Source organism: Chiloscyllium punctatum, chromosome 40 (genome assembly GCF_047496795.1).
Source record: "Chiloscyllium punctatum isolate Juve2018m chromosome 40, sChiPun1.3, whole genome shotgun sequence".
Lineage (NCBI taxonomy): Eukaryota > Metazoa > Chordata > Chondrichthyes > Orectolobiformes > Hemiscylliidae > Chiloscyllium > Chiloscyllium punctatum.
The window spans coordinates 34,281,929-34,305,778 of record NC_092778.1 but is presented as its reverse complement, the minus strand read 5'-3'; positions in this window follow the sequence as shown (position 1 = coordinate 34,305,778).

Genomic DNA, 23,850 nt, shown 5'->3' with positions numbered 1-23,850 from the left:
ATTAAATTTTACTTTAAATAGTTCTTGGCCATCGAATGTTTACAGATTACTGCACAGGATAAATATTTTCTGTATTGCTGGTTTTAAATTAAGCAGGAGGGTTTACCCCATGTTGTAACAATAAGTAAAGTAATTATTTGTTTATTTTTTAAAAGTAAGCAGAATTTTAGTCAATGTCACAATGAATATGGGTAAAATTTAACAGCAGTGTAGAATTCCCATTGAAATGCAATGCCTTTGAGAGGTTTGCAGGTACACTGTTCGATCAAACATAACCGTTTGTGCCAAAGTATTCTGATTTAAGCTGTCATTAACTGCAATGGCAATCCCTAGGTGTCCAGTGCACCTGTCTCACGTAACAATTGGAGATATAAAATGAGGAAAGACTATTTCGAAACAAATGTAAATCTTTTATGCCCGACCAATTAGCTGAATTGAAAACTCAAGGGGACTCCTTTAAAAGATAACTGCAGACCGCCTGCTTTCCTATGTAATTAATGGCCCATTAACGATGGATATTGAACTTTTGGATCTCTGAGAAAGTGATTCCAACAACAGCTGCTTAATTATGGAGAGCAAGTGGGGTTCTCCTTGTTTTTGTGATATGAATAATCTCACCCCCAGAATTTTCCATGGTAATGGACCCTTCCTACTAAAGAACTGCATGCTAAATTCTCAGTGTAAGCAATTGTAACAACACTACCTCAAATCCTATTTACCACGGGACATCTTGAAATGTTACTTGGAATATGTGCATGGCCGTCAGGAGGCACCATATAGACTGAAGACACCAACACACAGATTGTTTTAACCTTGTGCTTCCACATCATGAGACAAGAATTTAAGAAATAAAATGACCATCAAAACCTAACCATATTCAATCATGTTCTAACTATAGTTATTATTTGTTATATTGGTGAATATCTGTTGTATTCTGTTTCTGTGGAATTATACATCTTTGAAATAAATTTGATTGCTAATTTTAGCCTGAGCAGGAGTCTGGCAATGTGCTGTTTTCTGCATTTCATAACAGACAGCATTAGATGTTAGATATCCTGTGCAAATTCCAGCAAATATATTTTGATAAATTGTGAATGCGACCTAATATATGTCTTCAGGCCTGAGAGAGGAACATTAATGCTGCACAGAAATGTAATAGACTGTATAGTCCCTGGAGCCTGTACACCATTCAACAGGCTGAACGCAATGTTGGATTCAACTGAATACTTTTGGTAAACATAAATCTACCATCCTCAGTTTTAAAAGTAACAATTAGTTAATGTACAGTACTTGCATGAATTGCTGTTTGCAGAAGGAAGTTCCAAACTTCTCACACACTTTCCATGTAGAAGCATTGTTTAATTGGCCTCTGAACTGTCTGGTTCTCAATTTTCACAATGTTCCCAATCCTAGACTTCTAAACCAGCATACAACAAGACGTCTACACCAGCATACAATAACATGCATGGCCATACTAATTTGAAAATGTCCAATCTCATCTGATCTTGGGAACTGAACAATTCAGGTCTGGTATGAACTATGATGGGACAGTGCCTGGGAATATCTGGTGCAGTGGCAGTGTGTCTACCTCTGGACCAGGAGGATCAGGTTTAAATCCCATTAGCTCCTGAGGTGTGTGGTAATATATCTGATTAAGTTGGTTAACAATGTCTGCAATTGCATTCATGATGTGTACAGCAGAGAAACAGGCCTTTCAGCCCATCACTTGTTGCCAGTGATTATGCTCCATTCAAGCTTGGTCATATTGAACTGAATTAGCTTTATTGTCAGGAGAAAATTACTGCAGATTTTGTAATCTGTACTGACAACAGCAAATGCTGCGATTCAGGCAGCATCTTTGAGATAGGGCAATCTAATGTTTTGAGTCTAGATGACTCTTCACCAGAACTGAAGCGAAGTTATCTAGCATCAAAACGTTGGCTTGCTCACTGTCCATGGATGCTGTCTGACCCACTGTTATCTCCAGCATGTGTTGTTTGCAGTAGCTTTATTGTCCCGTGTACTCATATGAGTACAGTTAAAAGGTTACAAGTCACCACTTATGGCACCATCTTAGATACCAAGGAACCTAGATACAAATTTGTGAGTACAAATTCTTAGGAAAGGGAAATTTAAATAATAAAAAAATAAAATGTTCAGCATTGCAGACCTTCAAAAATACAAAGTCATAATGATAGATTGAAAAAATAAAGAAATTAAAAAGCTCAGAATAACAGTTTTTCCATGATAATATAAAAGTTAAAAAATTTAAGAAGAAAGAAAATTTAAGACAAAGGCCCTGTTTTATCTCTTCCTTTTGTACATCTATCAGCATAATCTTCTATTCCCTTGTCCGCCATCTGAATTAGAATCCCTCCAGCATGGAAACAGGCCACTTGGCCCAACAAGTCTACATCAACCGTCCACCCAAACCCATTCCCCTACCCCTATAACTCCACATTTCCCCTGACGAATGCACCTACCCTACATACCCCTGAACACTATGGGCAATTTAACATGGCCAATTCACCTAACCTGCACATCATCTTTGGACCATGGCAGAAAACCAGAGCACCCGGAGGAAGCCCATGCGGACACAGGGAGAATGTGCAAACTCCACACAGACAGTAGCCTGATGCTGGAATTGAAACTGGGTCCCTGGTGCTGTGAGGCAGCAGTACTAACCATTGAGCTGTCCCACAAAGTCATCTACTTATCTGCTTTCCCTGTAAAAGCAGTTATGTTAGGCACTTCAACCACTCCCGCAGCGAGTTCCATGTTCTATCTCTCTTTAAATAATGGTGTCATTTCTGAATTCCTTATTGGATTTCTTGGTCACTGTTTTATACTGATGGCCTCTAGTGATATTCTTCCTACAAATGGAAACATTCCCTCTTGTAGCCACTTCATCAAAACCTTTCATTGTTTAAAATCCTCTATTAGGTATCCATCATCCTTTTCTTTTCCCCAAGAAAAGACTGTTCATCCTTGACCGATTTATTTACCAGTTCATTTCTGGGAAATGTTCCCAGTACCCAATCCACTGGGGTGTGGGAATCAATAGAGAATATTAGAGATGAATACCAAAGTTCACAAAATACCTGGGGAGACATTTCGCAGTAGTAAAGAGAATGGTTTGTCAATTGAAGTTTATGTAAGCGAGAAAATAATGAAGTCTCAATCAGGGTTACTGTGCAAGTATGCAAATGAACAGAGCGTATTAAATAGGATTAGAGAGTTACAGGCTGATTAGATTCCCTACAGCATGGAAACAGACCCGTCGGCCCAACAAATCCACACCAACCCTCCGAAGAGTAGGTCACCCTGACCCATTCCCCATATTTACTTCTGACTAATGCACCTAACACTATGGGAATTGAGCATGTCCAATTCACATCTTTGGACAGTGGGAGGAAACCCACGCAGACAATGTGCAAACTTCACACAGACAGTCACCCGAGGCTGGAATCAAACCCAGGTCCCTGGCGCTGTGAGGCAGCAGTGCTAACCACTGAGCCACCGTGCTGCCCCATAAGTTGTTGAATGGAAATTTGAAATAGTGGTGATAACAGAGACCATGCTCAAGGAAGAGCAGGACTGGGTGCGAAATATTCCTGGGTTCAAGGTTTTCAGAAAAGCTAGAAAAAGAAAGAAAGCAAGAAGAATGGCAGTATAGGTTAAGGACAACATTGCAGTGCTGGAGAAAGAAGATACCCCACTGGGTTCATGGACAGAATCAAGGTAGCTGGAGGTGAGGAATAACAACAGTGAAATTACATTGCACAGTCTACAGACCATCAACCAGTAGGGGAACGGATGTAGAAGAACAAACCTGCAGGGAAATTAGAGAAATGCCAACATTATCAAGTAGTCATAATGGGAGTTTTTAATTACAGAAACATGGAAGTGTATACAGATAGTATATGGGGCAATGAGGGACAAGTGTGCATAAAGAGAATTTCCTACAGTATTATGTTTTCAGTCCAACAGGAAGGAATTCACTGTTGTTTCTGGTTCTTTGAAATGAAGTGCTGGGTCCACAGCTTTTCGGCATTTATGTAAATGTGACCATCGGAGGTTTGGTGAGTAAGTTTGCAGATGACACCAAAATTGGAGGTGTAGTGGACAGCAAAGAAGGTTACCTCAGAGTGCAACAGGATCTTGATCAGACGGGTGACGAATGGAGTTTAATTTTGATAAACACAAGGTTCTGTATTTTGTAGATTAGATTCCCTTCAGCGTGGAAACAGGTCACTTGGCCCAACAAGTTCACGCCAACCCTCCGAAGATTAACTCATCCAGACCCATTTCCCTCTGAATGACACACCTAACACTACAGGTAATTTAGCACAGCCAATTCACCGAACCTGCACATCTTTGGACTGTGGGAGGAAATCCACACAGACACAGGGAGAACATACCAACTCCACATAGACAGTCACCTGAGGCTGGAATCAATCCCAGGTCCCTGGTGCTGCAAGACAGCAATGCTAACCACTGAGCCACCATGTCAACTGCTTTGATCAGTCTATACTGTACACTTAATGGTAAGATCCTGGGGAGTGTTGCTGGACAAAGAGACCTTAGAATGAAGATATATAGTTCCTTGAGAGTAGGGTAACAGGGTAGTGAAGAGGATGTTTGGTATGCTTGCCTTTATTGGTCAGTGCATTGAGTATAGGTGTTTTAGGAGGTTATGCTGAGGCTGTACAGTGGTTAAGTCACTTTTGGAATACTGCCTTCAATTCTGGTCTCCCTGTTCTTGGATGTTGTGAAATTTGAAAGGGTTCAGAAAAGATTTACAAGGATGTTGCCAGGGTTGGAGGGTTTGAACTATAAGGAGAGGGTGAGTAGATGGTCGCTATTTTCCCTGGAGCATCAGAGGTTGAGGGGTGACCTTGCAGAGTCTTATGAAATCATGAGGGGCATGGATAGGGTAATAGACAAGATCTTTTCCCTGTGGTGGGGGAGTCCAAACTGAGAGGGCAAAGTTTTAAGATGAGAGGGGAGGATTTAATAGGGACCTAAGGGGCAATTTTGTCACGCAAAGAGTGGTGCGTATATGAAATGAATTGCCAGAGGAAGTGGTGGAGGCTGGTACAATTACAACATATAAAAGGCATCTGGAAGGGTATATGAATAGGAAGCGTTTAGAGGGATATGGGTCAAATACTGACTAAAGGGACTAGATTAATTTAGGATAGCTGGTCGGCATGGATGAGTTGGACTGAAGCATCTGTTTGTATGCTGTACAGCTCTATGACTCTAATTCAATCAAGTGTCAGTGCGGGATCATTTCAGTGTCAGTGATTATTGTATTGTTAGGTTTAGAATAATAGTGGAGAACGATATTCGCTGATCCAGAGTCAGAAAAATTAATTAGTGTAGAGCTGAACTTAATAGAACAAGATTGTTCTATGGAGCTGGGCAAGGTAGGTTGGTGGAAAAACTGTGCTGAATTATGGGCTGTTTTCAAAAACGAGATATTTCAGATATTCCTTCACAAGGGAAACATTGGAAAAACAAATCTAAAGCTCCCTCCATGACAAACTGGATAGGAATGACGATAAAGAATAAAAGGGTCAGGTAAAAATTACAGATGAGAACCAAGGGAAGTACAGGAGGATCAGAGCCGGGCTGAGAAAACATATTAGAGAAACAAAGAGGAAGCTTGAGAAAAAAAACAGGAAGCAAATACAAAGCCTTATTTTTTTCCTGATGTATATTAATTATCCAGATTTTGGGATAATTTCCAAGTTTGCAAATGATATAAAGCGAGTAAGTTTTTGTGAGCTGCATATTGATGGATATACAGGCTCTCCTGGTTATTGAAGGCCTGAGCTGCCCTATGTGAGGCTTGATGAACAAATCATGTAGTCGGTGAGACTTGACACTTGGGGAAATTCACTGAAGTGGCAGACATTTTGCTTCTCAGTTTGACTGTCCACATTAGTATGATAATGTAAATACTGACTGGCTCTCCCCAAGACAGCATCCATCACTACCTTGATGCAGTGACATGTAGCTGATTGAGATGTCTCCAGTGGACCAGGGTCACAAAAACCACTGGAATTCAATGAGCACCAATGCAATCATCTTCACGTCCATCATGGCACATGGATTGGTCATGGCCTCTCAGGAGAGATGCAATCTTTGGAGACACTGAAATCTGCAGGTAGTCATCATTCATCTGTCAGTCACGGCCATGGGAGTCCTTTTGTTCTGTGATAGCACCTGCCTCTCTGTGGCTTTCTGCTGCTTCCCCATCATGAGTCTGCCTTGCAGATGACCAAGAGGTTGTTGCTGTCACAAACCATGTCCCCACTCCATCCCACTATACTGGAATGAGCAATGCTCCATCACTGAATCATTTCCAATATGAACAGGATGCCCTCCCAACCCACCCTCCCCTAAGCCTCTTTCTAGCGAGCTGCCTACTGGGAACCCAATCAATGGATGTTTTACTCTAAAACAATGGCTGACCAACTCCACAATATTATAAATGTGAAAAGCCTTACTGCTGAGGTATCAACTTCAGCAATAACATCACTCTGTTCCACCCTTTGAAAGCTGTGAGCATCCAGCAGTTTGTGAGTATAGTGATGGTAACGAGGTCAGCCAGAACATGAATTCCTTGATTGAGGCTGTTAATCTGGTCCAATCCAAGGAGGAGGACACACCCTATCGACATCAATGGAATTGAGGTAGAGATGGTGAAGAATGTGAAGTTCCCAGGAGTGATGATCCCAAACAATCTGTCGTGGAGACCACCCCCCCCGCCCCCCCCAGCCCCCGCCCCCCAATCCCACCATGTTGATGTGATGGTCAGGAAGGCACAACAATTTCTCTTTGTCCTCAGGAGGCTAAGGAAATTCGGCATGTCCTTAAGGACCCTCACCAACTTTTACAGATGCACCATAGAAAGCAATCTATCTGGATGCATCACGGCCTGGTATGGCAACTGCTCTGCTCAGGAGTGTAAGAAACACAGAGAACTGTGAACACAGCCCAGACCATCACGCCAGCCAGCCTCCCATCCACAAACTCTATTTACACTTCTCATTGCGTGGGGAAGGCAGCCAATATCATTCAAAGACCCCTCCACCCCCATGTTTTATCTCTTCCAACATCTTCCATCAGCAGAAGATACAAAAGCTGAAACACATTTCCTAATAGGTTCAAGAACAGCTTCTTCTTCACTGTTATTAGACTGCTGAGGACCTTTCAAATTTCAAATCTAATGTCGATCTTGCTTTTGCAGCTATAACTTTGTATACCTCACTCTGTTCAATTACCCGATGATTTCTATGTCCTTGCATGTTATGATATGCTTGTATTGCATGCAAAACAAAACTTTTCACTGTACTTGGTTACATGTGACAATAACAATAAATCAAATCCGATAATAATCATCAGGAAATTGAGAAACAAATTTGTAAGGAGATCAAAGTTATCTATGAGAATAATAGGGTGGCTATGATAGAGGATTTTAACTTTCTAGACATAGACATGGGGGTGCCATGGTGTTAAGGGTTTATATGGAGAGGAATTCGTTAAATGTGTACAAGAAAATTTTCTGATTCAATATGTGGATGTACCTACTAGAGAAGGTGCAAAACCTGATCTACTCTTGGGATATAAGTCAGGGCAGGTAACTGAGGTGTCAGTGGGGGAGAACTTTAGGGCCAGTGACTGTACTTTTGTTAGCTTTAAAATAGTTTTGGAAAAGGATAGGCCAGATGTAAAAGTTGAAATTCTAATTTGGAGGAAGGCAAATTTTGATGGTATTAGGCAAGAACTTTCAAAAGCTGATAGGGGGTAGATGTTCACAGGTAAAGGGTTAGCTGGAAAATGGGAAGCCTTCAGGAATGTGATAATGAGAGTCCAGAGACAGTATATTCCTGTTAGGGTGAAAGGAAAGGCTGGTAGGTAGAGGGAATGATGAATGACTAAAGAAATTGAGGTATTGGTTAAGAAAAAGAAGGAAACATATATCAGGTATAGACAGAGTGGCTCAAGTCAATCCTTAGAAGAGTATAAAGGCAGGAGGAGTATACTTAAGAGGAAATCATGAGGGCAAAAAGGGGACATGAGATAGCTTTGGCAAATAGAGTTAAGGAGAATCTAAAGGGTTTTTACAAATACATAAAGGACAAAAGGGTAACTAGGGAGAGAACAGTTATTCTAAAAGACCAGCAAGACAGCCTTTGTGTGGAGCTGCGGACGGTGTGGGAGATACTAAACGAGTATTTTGCATCAGTGTTTTCTGTGGAAAAGGTCATGGAAGATATGGAATGTGGGAAAATAGATGGTGACATCTTGAAAAATGTCTATATTACAGAGGAGGAAATGCTGGATAAATCTCCAGGACCTGATCAGGTGTACCTTAGAACTCTGTGGAAAGCTAGGGAAGTGATTGCTGGGCCACTTGCTGAGATATTTGTAACAATGATAGTGACAGGTGAGGTGCCGGAAGACTGGAGGTTGGCTAACGTGGTGCCATTATTTAAGAAAGGTGGTAAGGACAAGCCAGGGAACTATAGACCGCTGAGCCTGATGTCAGTGGGGGTCAAGTTGTTGGAGGGAATCCTGAGGGACAGGATATCCATTTATTTGGAAAAGCAATGACTGATTAGGGGTAGTCAACATGGCTTTGTGCGTGGGAAATTATGTCTCACAACCCTGACTGGGTTTTTTGAAGAAGTAACAAAGAGGATTGATGAGGGCAGAGCGGTAGATGTGATCTATATGGACTTCAACAAGGCGTTTGACAAGGATCCCCATGGGAGACTGATTAGCAAGGTTAGATCAAAATAAAAGCAAATTACTGCAGATGCTGGAATCTGAAACCAAAAGAGAAAATGCTGGAAAATCTCAGCAGGTCTGGCAGCATCTGTAAGGAGAGAAAAGAGCTGACGTTTCAAGTCGAACTGACCCTTACAAAGAGTCAGTTAGACTCGAAACATCAGTTCTTTTCTCTCCTTACAATGCTGTCAGACCTGCTGAGATTTTCCAGCATTTTCTCTTTCGGGAGCAAGGTTAGATCTCATGAAATACAGGGTAAAGTTCATAAGTTTGCAGATGACATCAAAATTACAGGTGTAGTGGACAGCGAAGAAGGTTACCTCAGAGTACAATGGGATCTTGATCAGATGGGCCAATGGGCTGAGAAGTGGCAGATGGAGTTTAATTTAGATAAATGTGAGGTGTTGCATTTTGGGAAAGCAAATCTTAGCAGGACGTATGCACTTAATCCCAGGGAGTGTTGCTGAACAAAGTGACCTTGGAATGCAGGTTCGTACCTCCTTGAAAGTCGAGTCATAGATAGATAGGATAGTGAAGAAGGCATTTTGTATGCTTTCATTTATTGGTCAGAGTACTGAGTACAGGGATTGTGAGGTAACATTGTGGCTACTTTTGGAATATTGCATGCAATTCTGGTCTCCTTCCTATCGGAAAGATATTGTGAAATTTGAAAGGGTTCAGAATAGATTTAAAAGGATGTTGCCAGGGTTGGAAGATTTGAGCTATAGGGAGAGGTTGCATAGGCTGGGGCTGTTTTTGCCTGGAGCATCGGAGGCTGAGGGGTGACCTTATAGACGTTTACAAAATTGAGCAGCATGGATAGGATAAATAGACAAAGTCTTTTTCCTGGGGTCGGTGAGTCCAGAACTAGAGGGCATAGGTTTAGGGTGAGAGGGGAAAGATATAAAAGAGACCTAAGGGGCAACATTTTCATGCAGAGGGCAGTACGTGTTTGGCATGAACTGCCAGAGGAGGTGGTGGACTATGGTACAATTGCAACATTTAAAAGGCATCTGGATGGGTAAATGAATAGGAAGGGTTCAGAGGGATATGGGCCAGGTGCTGTTAGGTGGGACTAGATTTGGGTTGGGATATCTGGTTGGCATGGACAAGTTGGACCAAAGGGTCTATTTCTGTTCTGTACACCTAACTTTAAATGATGTCAACTAGGAGGCCCTGGCTGACAGATCAAAACAGGAGTGTCAGACATCCTGAAATTCTGAGCGCTAGCTCTGAGGGAGTTAGTTCAATATCAAGGACTTCCATGTGTAATTAAGAGCTGACTTGGCGATGGAATAGTGGTCTTTGTAAAGTTATTTCAGTGAGCTTCTTGTGCAATTCAGAGAGTACAGTGAAATGGAGGTCCATTGTCTCTATAACAAACTATGATTCTCTATGATTATATGGCTTGCTGAGTTTGCAAACACATGGGATGTTCCTGTGCAGCTTCCGGTCAGCTGTTCCAGGAAAGTGGGCTCTGTGTGGTAAGGAAAAAAGTGAGGACTGCAGATGCTGGAGATCAGAGCTGAAAATGTGTTGCTGGAAAAGCGCAGCAGGTCAGGCAGCATCCAAGGAGCAGGAGAATCGACGTTTCAGGCATGAGCCCTTCTTCAGGAATGAGGAAAGTGTGCCAAGCAGGCTAAGATAAAAGGTAGGGAGGAGGGACTTGGGGGAGGGGTGTTGGAAATGCGATAGGTGAAAGGAGGTTAAGTTGAGGGTGATAGGCCGGAGTGGGGGTTGGGGGCAGAGAGGTCAGGAAGAAGATTGCAGGTTAGAAAGATGGTGCTGAGTTCGAGGGTTGGGACTGAGACAAGGTGGGGGGAGCGGAAATGAGGAAACTAGAGAAGTCTGAGTTCACACTTGTGGTTGGAGGGTTCCTAGACGGAAGATGAGGCACTCTTCCTCCAGCCGTCATGTTGCTATGGTCTGGCGATGGAGGAGGCCAAGGACCTGCATGCCCTTGGCGGAGTGGGAGGGGGAGTTGAAATGTTGAGCCATGGGGTGGTTGGGTTGGTTGGTCCGGGTGTCCCAGAGGTGTTCTCTGAAACGTTCTGCAAGTAGGCAGCCTGTCTCCCCAATATAGAGGAGGCCACATCGGGTGCAGTGGATGCAGTAAATGATGTGTGTGGAGGTGCAGGTGAATTTGTGGCAGATATGGAAGGATCCCTTGGGGCCTTGGAGGGAAGCAAGGGGGGGAAGAGGGAAGTAGACTACACCTCCTCCCATCCTGCCCTCTGTAAAAACGCCATCCCATATTCCCAATTCCTTTGTCTCCGCCGCATCTGCTCCCAGGAGGACCAGTTCCAATACCGTACAACCCAGATGGCCTCCTTCTTCAAAGACCGCAATTTTCCCCCAGACGTGATCGACGATGCCCTCCACCGCATCTCCTCCACTTCCCGCTCCTCCGCCCTGGAGCCCCGCCCCTCTAATCGCCACCAGGACAGAACCCCACTGGTCCTCACCTACCACCCCACCAACCTCCATATACATCGTATCATCCGTCATCATTTCCGCCACCTCCAAACGGACCCCACCACCAGGGATATATTTCCCTCCCCTCCCCTATCAGTGTTCCGAAAAGACCACTCCCTCTGTGACTCCCTCATCAGGTCCACACCCCCCACCAAACCAACCTCCACTCCCAGCACCTTCCCCTGCAACCGCAAGAAATGCAAAACTTGCACCCACACCTCCCCCTTTACTTCCCTCCAAGGCCCCAAGGGATCCTTCCATATCCACCACAAATTCACCTGCACCTCCACGCACATCATTTACTGCATCCGCTGCACCCGATGTGGCCTCCTTTATATTAGGGAGACAGGCCGCCTACTTGTGGAACGTTTCAGAGAACACCTCTGGGACACCCGGACCAACCAACCCAACCACCCCGTGGCTCAACACTTCAACTCCCCCTGCCACTCCACCAAGGACATGCAGTTCCTTGGACTCCTCCATTGCCAGACCATAGCAACACGATGGTTGGAGGAAGAATGCCTCACCTTCCGCCTAGGAACCCTCCAACCACAAGGGATGAACTCAGACTTCTCCAGTTTCCTCATTTCCCCTCCCCCCACATTGTCTCAGTCCCAACCCTCGAACTCAGCGCCACTTTCCTAACCTGCAATCTTCTTCCTGACCTCTCTGCCCCCAACCCCCACTCCGGCCTATCACCCTCACCTTAACCTCCTTTCACCTATCGCATTTCCAACACCCCTCCCCCAAGTCCCTCCTCCCTACCTTTTATCTTAGCCCGCTTGGCACACTTTCCTCATTCCTGAAGAAGGGCTCATGCCTGAAACGTTGATTCTCCTGCTCCTTGGATGCTGCCTGACCTGCTGCGCTTTTCCAGCAACACATTTTCAGCTATGTGTGGTAAGGGGTCAGGCTGACCTGATGCTAGACATCTCATACAATTTTACTGCATAATGCTCCATCTCATTGACACTCCAATGATGATCAATACAAACTACTGACATTTCATAGCTAAGGCCACTGTGACATCTAAATAACAACAACTGTTAATTTGAACAGAAGATGAGTCAGACTCTCATGAAAAAATGTAAAAATGTGAATATCCTCCACATCTGTTTGGATTACTTACAGTGTGGAGACAGGCCCTTCGGCCCAACAAGTCCACACCGACCTGCCGAAGCGCAACCCACCCAGACCCATTCCCCTACGTTTACCCCTTCAGCTAACACTATGGGCAATTTAGCATGGCCAATTCACCTAACCTGTACTTTTTTGAATTGTGGGAGGAAACCGGAGCACCCGGAGGAAACCCACGCAGACACGGGGAGAACATGCAAACTCCACATATACAGGAATTGAACCAGGTCTCTGGTGCTGTGAGGCAGCAGTACTAACCACTGAGCCACCATGCCGCCCACATTTTTACATTTTAAACAAAAACCAACCACCATTTACTAACAAACTATAATGATCAGAAAACAATTACATATTTGTTTTGTCTGTAACCTTTTCATATGTTCAACCTGTTCATTCTTATATTCATATGTCAAAGTTCATGAGTATCAACGTCACATGGACAATGACTGTGTTCATCAGCCCTTGTTAGTTTGTACAGAAATGCAATTAGCCACATCTGAATTTTAAATTTGCCAGTTCTCCTTTGGTGATGCATTAGAGAAATATACCTCCATTTCCCACAAGGCACAGGGCAGGATGAAATCACAGATCCAAGCAGGAATGTTGAGGTTGCATTCTCTAATGGGAGCACGTATCAATGTTCTGCAGTAACTGGGAAAGGGTTCAATGATTCCCCACAGCTTCACCTTCTTTGTAATTAATTTACCCCAGATATATTATTCACACAGATACTAACAGGTCTATCAATCAGAGGGTGGAAGGCCTATTGTGATTGTTAAAGTAACATTACTTTTCTTTGAAGGTGACAATTTGAAAAGAGATAATGAATGTGGAAAAATCTGCTATGGTGAGGATTTCTTATTTCAAAGTCCCCTTGATTATGACTTTGGACAGAATGATGTATTCTCAGCTCGTTCAGTTGTTGTAGAAGGCCAGAGAACAAGCTTTTATAGACAGTGAGAGCAAAGTCCTCAAGTCTGTGTTGAACTGTATGATTTTACTTGAGGCTAAGACAGGTGGTCTTATATTAGCCTCTGAGCCATTGAATTGGGGGCAAAAGAAAAAAAGAATTCCTGAGTTCCTGCCCACAGAGATGTCAGAGTTCAGCAGTGGGGTATTTCAATGTAACATTGTTAAGCATCACTCTTGGCTTAAATAGCATTTAGAGAATAGACATTGAGGTAAGGTAGCAGTACCTGTGGAATCTGCATTGCACCAAGACTGACTGCTGTCAGCATATGCCAAAAGGATAGAAGAGCAAGAGGAGGTTTCATCAGATTGATTCAAACTGCATCCGTTGGAGAAGGGAAATTGAGAGAAAGCTGTGAGGAATGCTCCTGCGTTTATAACATTGCTCTTGAATTGAATCCAATAGATATTCAGGGTGGACATCTGCCACAGAGATTCCGTCCCTGCTCAGTAATGGGTTTTCCAGCATCTGCAATATGATTTCCCCTTGCTGCACAGAAGTGGTTTCTGCTTGTTGCCTCGCCAGCAGCAATTGGCTCTCCCAGGGATCTGGAGATTTCTATCTCCCATTCTCCTACCAGCTGATCATTCTGCTGTGATGGAAATGTTCTACCTCTGCACATGATATACAATGAATGGGTTGCTCTGCTTGGCTTTACTCAACACCTTCATTCTGTGAGGTGCACTTTGCACAGAATGAAGTATGGTTTAGTCCTGGTACTGTCCTGCTGTCATGTTATCATTGTCACTCTCCTGCCCCACACTCAATCATTTACTCCTTAAAAAAAATCTTGCTCTCTAAATAATCCTGTATCATATCTAACATTTGCGTAATTTGTATTCGTTCATTCGTTATTCATATATTCACTTAGTGTCACTAAAGCTCTTCTCTCTTGCTCTCCCTCACTCCTTTTCCCATTTCTCATGTCTTCTTCCCCTTCAGCTTTCTTCCCAGCACTGCTGGTTCTCTTTGAATCTCCAGCTTCGATGATATTAAACTGGCATTGTGGTATGGCTTTGACTAATATGGCATTTCTGTCTTTACCTTACAGATTGTACCTGTCAAAACAAAATCTAGAAATCATCTAAAAGAACACTGAGAACATGGAATGTCTCCTTGGGTTTATGAGCACAGATTTCAATTATAATTCCTTGGCTTTCAAGCACATTGCCCAAAGGCTGTACAATTGCTTTAATCAATAAAAATGCTTAATTACTCTAATCTAAAATTGTAGTGCTTGATTCCAAACATGCTTGATAGTTCTTCAGACAGCTTTCATGTGGGTCCTGAGGACAACATCTGAACCACCTGTTCTTAGAACATAAAAGGATTGAACCTGTACAAGATCAGTCAGGGTAGGCACATACAGAACAAAGCTGCTTCTGTGTTGTTTCAACAAAGTGTTGTAACCTCAACTGTGGAAAAGGCCAGTATTACAAAAAAAAATCAACGTTTGCATAACTACCGTTTGTGACATTTTGACATGAGATGAACAGTTTCAAGCTAATTTATATTAAAGTATTGACAATGTGCAAGGTGGATCCATATCTACAAGAGGCTAAAACTGGGGTGGCACAGTGGCTGAGTAGTTAGCACTGCTGCCTCACAGCACTAGGGACCCAGGTTTGATTCCAGCCTTGGGTGACTGTCTGTATGGCGTTTGTACATTCTCCCTGTGTTTGTGTGGGTGTGCTCAGGTTTCCTCCCACAGTCCAAAGGTGTGCAGGTTAGGTGAATTGGCCGTGCTAAATTGCCTGTAGTGTTAGGTGCATTCGTCAGAGGGAAGTGGGTCTGGGTAGGTTACTCTTTGGAGGGTTGGTGTGGACTGGTTGGGCTGGAGGGCCTGTTTCCACACTGTAGGGAATCTAATCCAAACCCATTTTATATTGGGATGTTGCATATGAGGAAGAAAGAAAAGATTTCTCCCATCAAGTCTGAACTGCATTGTGGCTTAGAGATAAAGCAAAAACATTTGCTTCTGATTGACTCACTTACGCAGCCCCAGCTCCAGTTTGTTACTGTACAATGGACTGACCTCTTATTTTCGGTCATTTTACAATGATTCCCTTTTCATTCCAAAACATCATTGAAACATTGGAAAGATTCTGAGCTTTGGACTCTCATTACTTTGTGGATTTTGAGCTCAGTTTTAGAAAACAGTATCAATAAACTCTGAGGAAGTTTTGCTTGTGCCAGTGTTCCGTAGAGTTACTGAAGTGTGCTGTGTTGCTATCTCTGTCATGTTGTACACAGTGTTCAATATCTTGCTGCATTTCACTCTGATTTCAATTTGAACTGCTCAGTGCAGTTTAGTTTGGGTCAAATTGGTATTGGATTCAAATAAGAAATTAAAGGATAATTGCAATTTTTCCAGCTAGTGGAAAAAGGGCTGGATGAAACATTTAAAATAAATTCCGTCATTCCCCCCCACACCCCCGGACCGCAGTATTTTCAACAAGTTTTAGGCCATTTAGCCACTAAAATCTGTTCCACCTTCATTCAATGGCTGATTTGAGACTGAACTCTGTATACTCACTTTAATGCCATAATCAATCGGTTTCTTTGGTCAATCACAATCAATCAATCCTATATTCAAAATCAATAATGATTGACTGCTGTATGTGGAAACAAATTTCAAAATTCTTTCACTCTTTGTGCTGAGAAGAGGTTCTTACTTTCCCATCTGAAAGAGCCCTCAATTTTAAACCTTGTTGTATAGTCCCACACAGCCAAGCGAGCAGAAGTGGCTAATAAAAACAGGACCTGTGAAAAAATTCAGCAGGTCTGGAAGGAGCAGTGAATCGAGAAACTGAATTCATGTCTTGGGTTGGTTACTTGTCATCAGATTGGGAAGGCCTACAGATGTAATTGGTTTTAAGCAGTGATAGAGAAACAGGGAAGATAATGGCAGTGGTGGGATGAGTGGTGGTTTTATGTGATTCAGGTTGGCATTTATCAAAAATGTCATGTGCAGCAATGAGCCGCAGGCACAGGAACGCAGCATCACAGCCAGCTGATGTCACTGTGATTGTCACCTATGTGCCAGTGACCTTTTTACCAGGCACCTTAGGATCTGGATGAGGAAGGGGATCTCGACGAGGGAGAGCAGGAGGAGGGAGAGTGGGGATGGGGACCAGGTATGGGAGAAGCCCCAGACCCTGGACTGGAGACAGCTGAGGAGCTTCTGTAAGCTCCAGACCCAGTTCCCCAGGACCCTCTTCCCCAGCCTGGTGACATCAGAGGTACATGGTGACACAGCTACTTCCTGTGACCTGTTGTGGAAAAATGACATCACGGGTTGCCTTCTCACGTGCAAAGCAACCATTTTAACATTATAAAGAATCACTGCAGTGACTGGGTGGAAAATAGAAAAGGTTAACTAACACAAAACTGGAAAAGGTTGAAAACACACAGCATCGTGGAGAAAGAAACAGAGTTGATCTTTAGGCCAATGAGCTTTTAGCACAACTAAACTAGCAATGCATACTCCAAGGACCTACACACTTGGTGGATTGGTGATTTTTTTCATATTTTCTTCCAACTTAAAAAACTCCAATCACTGTTTATACTGTAGTTCTCTCTACACTTGGAGAAACTGAATAAAGCTTGTGACCAAGCTTGTGTAACATCGCCTTTAAGTCAGCAATCATGACCCTCAAGACTCTAGTTTCTTGTCATTTTACTTCTCCTCTCCAGTCTGAGATGGACCATTCTGCCCTTGTTTCCCTGGAGTTTCCCATTAAAGCCGAATGCAAATTTCAGGAACTGAAACTCAGTGTTGAAATTAAGGATACAAAACATCTCTCCTAAGTTCTATCCTAATACAAACCTTCTCTGTTTTGTCCCAATCTGTTCCTATACCTTCTGTACTTGGTTAAATATGTTACATTCCTAACTTTGCCCAGTTCTGATGATCCATTACTAACATTAACTGTCTTTCTCTCCACAGATTCTCTCGGGCCTGCTGCATATTTCCAGCTTTCTCAGTGTTTATTTTAATTTTCCAGCACCTGCAGGATTTTATTTTTATATAATCTCAGGTACATCTTTAGAGTCTTGAAACCTTTGATCAAAAGAATCATAGACAATCTAAACTCCAGGGAATGCAAACCTGATTTCTGTAACAAAAGCAGAAATTGTTGCAAAAGCTCAACAGACAATGGAGAGAAATCAAATCAAAGTTATATTCTAGATCATTTATATGAACATATGAATTAAGACTATTCAAGCCTTTTCCACCATTCAATAATATTGTGGCTGATCTGTTTGTGTTTGGAATTCCATATTCTGTCTATCCCTGCCCAAAAAGAATCAATCACCATTTTAAAAGCATTCCGTGATCTTGCCTTCACTACCTTCTGAGGTAGAGAGCTCCAAAGTCACATTACTCTCCTAGAGAAAAAAAATCCCTTCATCTTTCTCTTAAAAGAGAGACTCGTAATTTTTAAAAAAATATCCTCTAGTTCTGGACTTATCCTCAACTGGAAACACCTTTTCAATGTCCACCTTCTCAAGACAATTCCAGAACACCTAAAGCTTCAATTAAATGATACTTCACTTTTCTAAACTCCAGTCCAGTCTCTCCAATCTTTCTACATAAGTCAATCCATTCAGTCCAGTATCAATCAAGTAAATCTCATCTGGACCATCTCCAGCTCATTTACATATTTCCTCAAATAAGGAAACAAGTTGACACAGTTTTCAAAAATGAAGTCTCGCTGGTGTCCTATAAACCAGAAGCATTATATCCTTACTTTTATTCTCAATTCCTCTTGTACTAAAGGACTGTATTTCATGAACCTTCTTAATAACCTGCTCTTCCTGGATACTAACCTTTTGTGACTCATACTAGGAAATCTAATTCTGTCTACATCTCAGAATTCTGTGGCCAGTCACTGTTTAACTAATACTCTACATTTTTATTCTTCCTGCCAAAGAGAACATCTTCACATTTTTAACATTATATTCCACCTACCAGATCTTTGACACTCACTTAACCTTTCTGCATCAGTCTTCATCCTGATATTGTTACTAAGTAGGTTCCTGCCCATCTTTGTGTAATCCACAGATTTAGCCACCAGACTTTGATCCTCTCATCTGAGTCAATTATATCAATTGGAAAATGTTGAAGGCCCAGCACAGATTCTTGAGGGACCCCTGACATATTGTAAATGATCCACTTGTGCATTGCTGTTGTTTCCTGCCAGTTGATCTTCTATCCAAATTAGTAGGTTGCCTCCTGTACAATGAGCTCCCATTTTGCAAAATAACCTTTTATATGGCACCTTATCAAGTGCGTTCTGGAAATCCAAGTCAATTAGAAATCAGTCATCAGGCTCCCTTTATCCATAGCACATGTCACATCTTCGACAGATTCCAGTATATTGGTGAAACCTGATTTCCCATTCCAAACCACGCTGGCTTCAGTTTGTCCAAGAACCCAGGAATGATCCTTCATAAAGAAGCTGTCTGACCCCTTTTTAGCATTTTCTGTTTTTATTTCAGATTCCAGTATCGCAAGTACTTTGCTTTCGTTTTAGTTTTTAATAATCTTGCCTTTATATTTAATCCATGCAGTTGAGGTGGCAGCTCAGTAAATCTACTTTACGCTCAACCCACAGTTTCTTCAAAGATGGGGTTCCAAGAATTGCTCAGCCTTCCAGGACTATAACTGGTTGAAGAGTAAGAATGACCACCTTGTATTCTAATCTTCTAGACTTTCCAATTGTCCTTTTTGATTATTTTTCTCTACCTAGCTACGGCTTATCTACATACTTGAACTCACAAATCTCTGTGGGATTCCACTGTTTCTCACTTTTTTATTGTTTCAAAATAATGCTCCTTTTTTTAGGTCCATTTGAATGACCTCACATTTTCCTGCTCAGAATTCAATTTGACGCATGTATTAATATCTCTGTAAACTTATGTATTTAACATCACTGCTTACAATGCCATTCATCATTGTGATGTTGGTCAACTGGGATGAGTGGCTTTCTACCCATATTTAAACTGATAATAAATATGGTGAATAGCTGAAGACTTAACACTGATCCTCTGGGAGAAAGTGGGAGCTGGAGATCAGAGTCGACAGTGTGGTGCTGGAAAAGCACAGCAGGTCAGGCAGCATCCGAGGAGCACATGACTAGTTACATTCTGTCACTTTGAGTATTACCTGTTATCCTCTAACTGGTCGTTGATGGAAATGTTGATATGAGCTATGGCAGGAGCTCATCTTCATGACTCCACCTTGTTTCAGAAGCTCCTAAGCAGATGCCAGCCTGAAAGTAAGATGTCAGGAAAGATTCTGGGTGCTTGGAATTCACTGCCTGATTTGGTGGTGGAGGCAGAGACCTTAAATTCTTTTTAAACAGTACCTGGATCTGCACCTTATGTGCTGTAAGCTGCAGAGCTATGGGCTATATCCAGGAAAATTGGATTGGAAAGGGCATCTGATGGTCTTCAGGTCAAGATGGGTCAAATGGATCCCTTCTGTGCTGGGTTTCTATGGTTCTATGGTAGGTGATGCTGCACTATCAGCAAGGGACAACTTCATTTGTGGCAGTCTTTATCTTTCTAGAATGAACTTGTTCAACCCTCCACTGTGGACATTTAAGAACATCAGTGCGTATAATCTACAAGGTGCACTGCAGAAGTTTACCAAGGAACCTTAGACAGCAGCTTCCAAACCCACAACCATGAACATCTAGAAGGGCAAGAGTAGTAGATACATGAGAACAATGCCATCTGCAAGTTCCTCTCCAAGTCACACACCATCCTGACTTGAAAATAGATCTCCGTTTTCTCACTGTTGTTCTGTTAAAATCCTCCAGCTCCCTCTCGAACAATGTTGTATCCTACCCACAGAATGTGGACTGCAACGACTCAAGAGGCAAGTTCACCACCACCTTCTCAAGGGTAACTAGGGATGGGCAGTAAATGCTGGCTCAACCAATAACACACATGTCCCACAAGTGAATAAAAAAGCAAATCTTATCTTATGCAGCAAATTATCTTATTGATCTCAAAGTTTTCAGGCTGCATTACCATCAACTGTAGCAGATGGAAAGGTGCCAACTACCATTATCCCAGCTTCCTGTCTCCTGCCACTTAGCCAATTTCCTCATCAAAACAATGAAATACCTTCAATTCTGCAAGGTTCAACTTTTGTACAAGTCTATTAATGTATAGTTTTACCCAACACCTGGAGAAAGTCCATATTAGTGACATCCATTAACATTTCCCTGTCCTCTAGTATAGTTAGAAAAAATTAATCTGATTCTGTAAGGAATGACAACCTTTGCAATCCATTCTAGGTCTTTCTGATTGGCTGAAAGTTTTTAAGGTTTCCAGCCACTTAATCCTCAATTAAAGTCTTTAGTAATGTTGTAACAAGATATATTAAGCTAACTGGTCTCTATTCTTGAGGTTTCCCTTCTTCACCCTTCTTAAGTAGTGAAATGTGCCTCCTCTTTTCTGATCTTGTGAGCAGATGATCATGTTACTAACAGAAAGCAAGAAAACCTTTTCTTAAGTTTTCAATTCAGGTCAGGAGATGGCTTCCCTATAATACCAGGTCTGTTTGAACAGGCATCTCAGGTTTGGTCTGTGTGGGTTTCCTCCGGGTGCTCCGGTTTCCTCCCACAATCCAAAGATGTGCAAAGTCAGGTAAATTGGCCATGCTGAATTGCCATAGTGTTCATGGATGTGTAGGTTAGGTGTGTTAGTCAGGGATAAATGTAGAATAATAGGGTAGGGCAATGGGTGGGTTACTCTTTGGAGGGTCAGTGTGGACTTGTTGGGCCTAATGGCCTGTTTCCACACTGTAAGGATTCTATGATTCTTTAACTTAAGTCAAGCAGGAAAGTAATTACATTATATTTTCAGTTTACTTCTGGGTGGTGAGGAACATCCAGATTGCATAGAAACTTTGGCTTTCTCCACAAGGCTGCCTTATCCCACCTCAGTCGGTAATGTAACTCTCGTTGGAGTACAGACTAAGAGGTCTTCTGTGGGTGAGCCTTAGCATCTCTGGATGAATACAAGGGAGGCTTAGCTCCAGTCCTTGATCACTGTGAAGTTGTGCAGAGTGTAAGGGGCAGGTGAAAGTGGGATTATATTGGCTCTCACCTGTGAACTGGCCTGTCAATGTTCTCTCAAGGTCCACAAGTATCAAGTGAATACTAAGGAGAGGGGATGGAAAAGTTTCTCTGCAGTCTAGACAGAGGAGTCCTTATGACACAGTGTTTATTATTTCTCCCTCTAATTCAAGTCTCACACCACGACCTGATGGCCATGGAGTTGCATTTGTACACTAGTCAAATAGGTGATGCTCAAGCTATAAACCCTGTCAATAAAAACCAATTGGCAAGTCATGAGAGTGGGAGAGAAAGAAAATTGAAGCCTCCATCCCAGTCTATGGGCTCATGAAATAACCATTCAGACAGGCTTATGCCCGAAACATTGAGTCTCCTGTTTCTCGGACGCTGCCTGAACTGCTGTGCTTTTCCAGCACCACACTCTCGACCCAAGAGTATGTTGCCACAGCTACCTGGACTCCTTGAGTGATCTGTAGCACAACACCACCCATTGTAGTGTCAGAAGGCAGGAGAAAACTGGAGCCAAATCAAAAGCAGATTTGAAATATTAATGGGGAAATTGAAATATAAATATGAATAAATCCTAGCACATATCGAATTTCTACCTCTGTTTTTTTTAGTGTGCTTTTTTTTCCCCCACTTGGTATGTGTTGTTTCTGCTGTGAAAATTACGCTGTGGAAACTGTCAAGGAAATTTCCTCTTTTCTGCAGCAAGGAACACCCTAACAGCCTTGTCCTGAATCACCTGCTTCCAATAACTGATAGCAACTCCCCAGAGACATAGAGTGGCTTCAGACTTTACAGAGGAACCTCCAACAAAGCCTTTGTGGCCAGACAAACCCAAACTAAATACAGCCCTGTTCATTGGATTCATCAACTGAACCAAAGTATTTATCTCGGTGAATTGTGAGGCTCTGTGAATTGAGCTCTGAGGACTTGGATGCTTATGAAACATCACCACAACTTGCAACCACTTCACAATTGTGTGACTGCAACTGCCTTTCGCGGGAGCCTTAAAAATCCAACCAGTATCAAACAAGGCCAAGAGGTAGCCCTCCATGTAATTTACAGTGTACCTGATAGTGTTAGTCATTCAACGAAGATCTGTAACCTTAATCACATCCATCTAAAACTAAACCGACAGCCACAGATGTACGTGATCCATATCTTGCTGCAGTCTCATTGTCTACTCTGCACCAGACTTCCAAGTCACTCTTGATTTCTTCAATTCTGCTTTTGTAAGCCCAACACTGATTGCCCTTGAGAAGGTGGTGTGAGTTGGTTTCTTGAACTGTTGAAGCCCATGTCACAGACAATGCTGTTAGGAAACAAGTTCAGGTATAGACCCAGCAAAAAAGGCAATACAGTTCCAGGTGAGGATCATGTGTGGCTTGTAGGGGAACTTGCAGGCAGCAGTATTACAAACGACACTTTGTCCTTCTGTGTGGGAGAAATTGCACATTTGAAGGTACTGGCAAACAATTTTGGGTGAATTACCATAATTGGGGTTGACGGAGTGAATATCTCAGGTGGTGGATAGAGTGCTGATCAAACAGCATGCTTCATCCAAGATACTGCTGAATACTAGAGTTTTGTTGGAGTTGCATTCATCCATATGAGGTGGGGGGAGGGGGAAGGGGTTGTTTTCTGTCATACTTCTGGCTGTGCCTGTGCCTCACAAATGTTGGGAGCCTGGAGGTGAGTTATTAATCACTAAATCCCCATGTTCTGACCTACTGTTCTGCCTGCAACATTTGCAGGGCTGGTCTATGGTCAATAGTAAGACTCCCGTGTTTCCATTTACTGGTATGTAAATTCAGTAAAAATCTGGAATTAATAATACTACCATGGCAAACAGTAAAATTTAAACTCAGCAAAAATCTGGAATTAATAAAATAATGATAACAATGAAGACATCATGGATTGGGTGAAGTCTAAATCTGGTTCACTAATGTCCTTTCAGGAAAGAAACTGCCATCCTCACCAGGTTGGCTCTACATGTGACTCCAGACCCATAGCAATGTGGTTGACTCTTAAGTGCCCACTGGGCAATTAGGCTTGGGCAATAAATGCTGGACTAGCCAATGATGCCCTTATGCTGTGAATGAAGACAAGCTCTTGACCTATTACAACACCCAGGATGTTCACGGTCAGAGAGATTCTGTGATGGTAACACCATTGAATATGAAAGACAGATAGTGAGATCCTCTTATTGGTGAGGGTTATTGCCTAGAACTTGTGTGGCATGAATGTTGTTTGCGATTTATCACCTCAAGCCTGGATGTTCAGGTCTTTCATCAAATAAATAAGAATCACCTGAGAAGTTGCAAATGGTACTAAACAGTATGCAATTATTAGCAAAGTCCT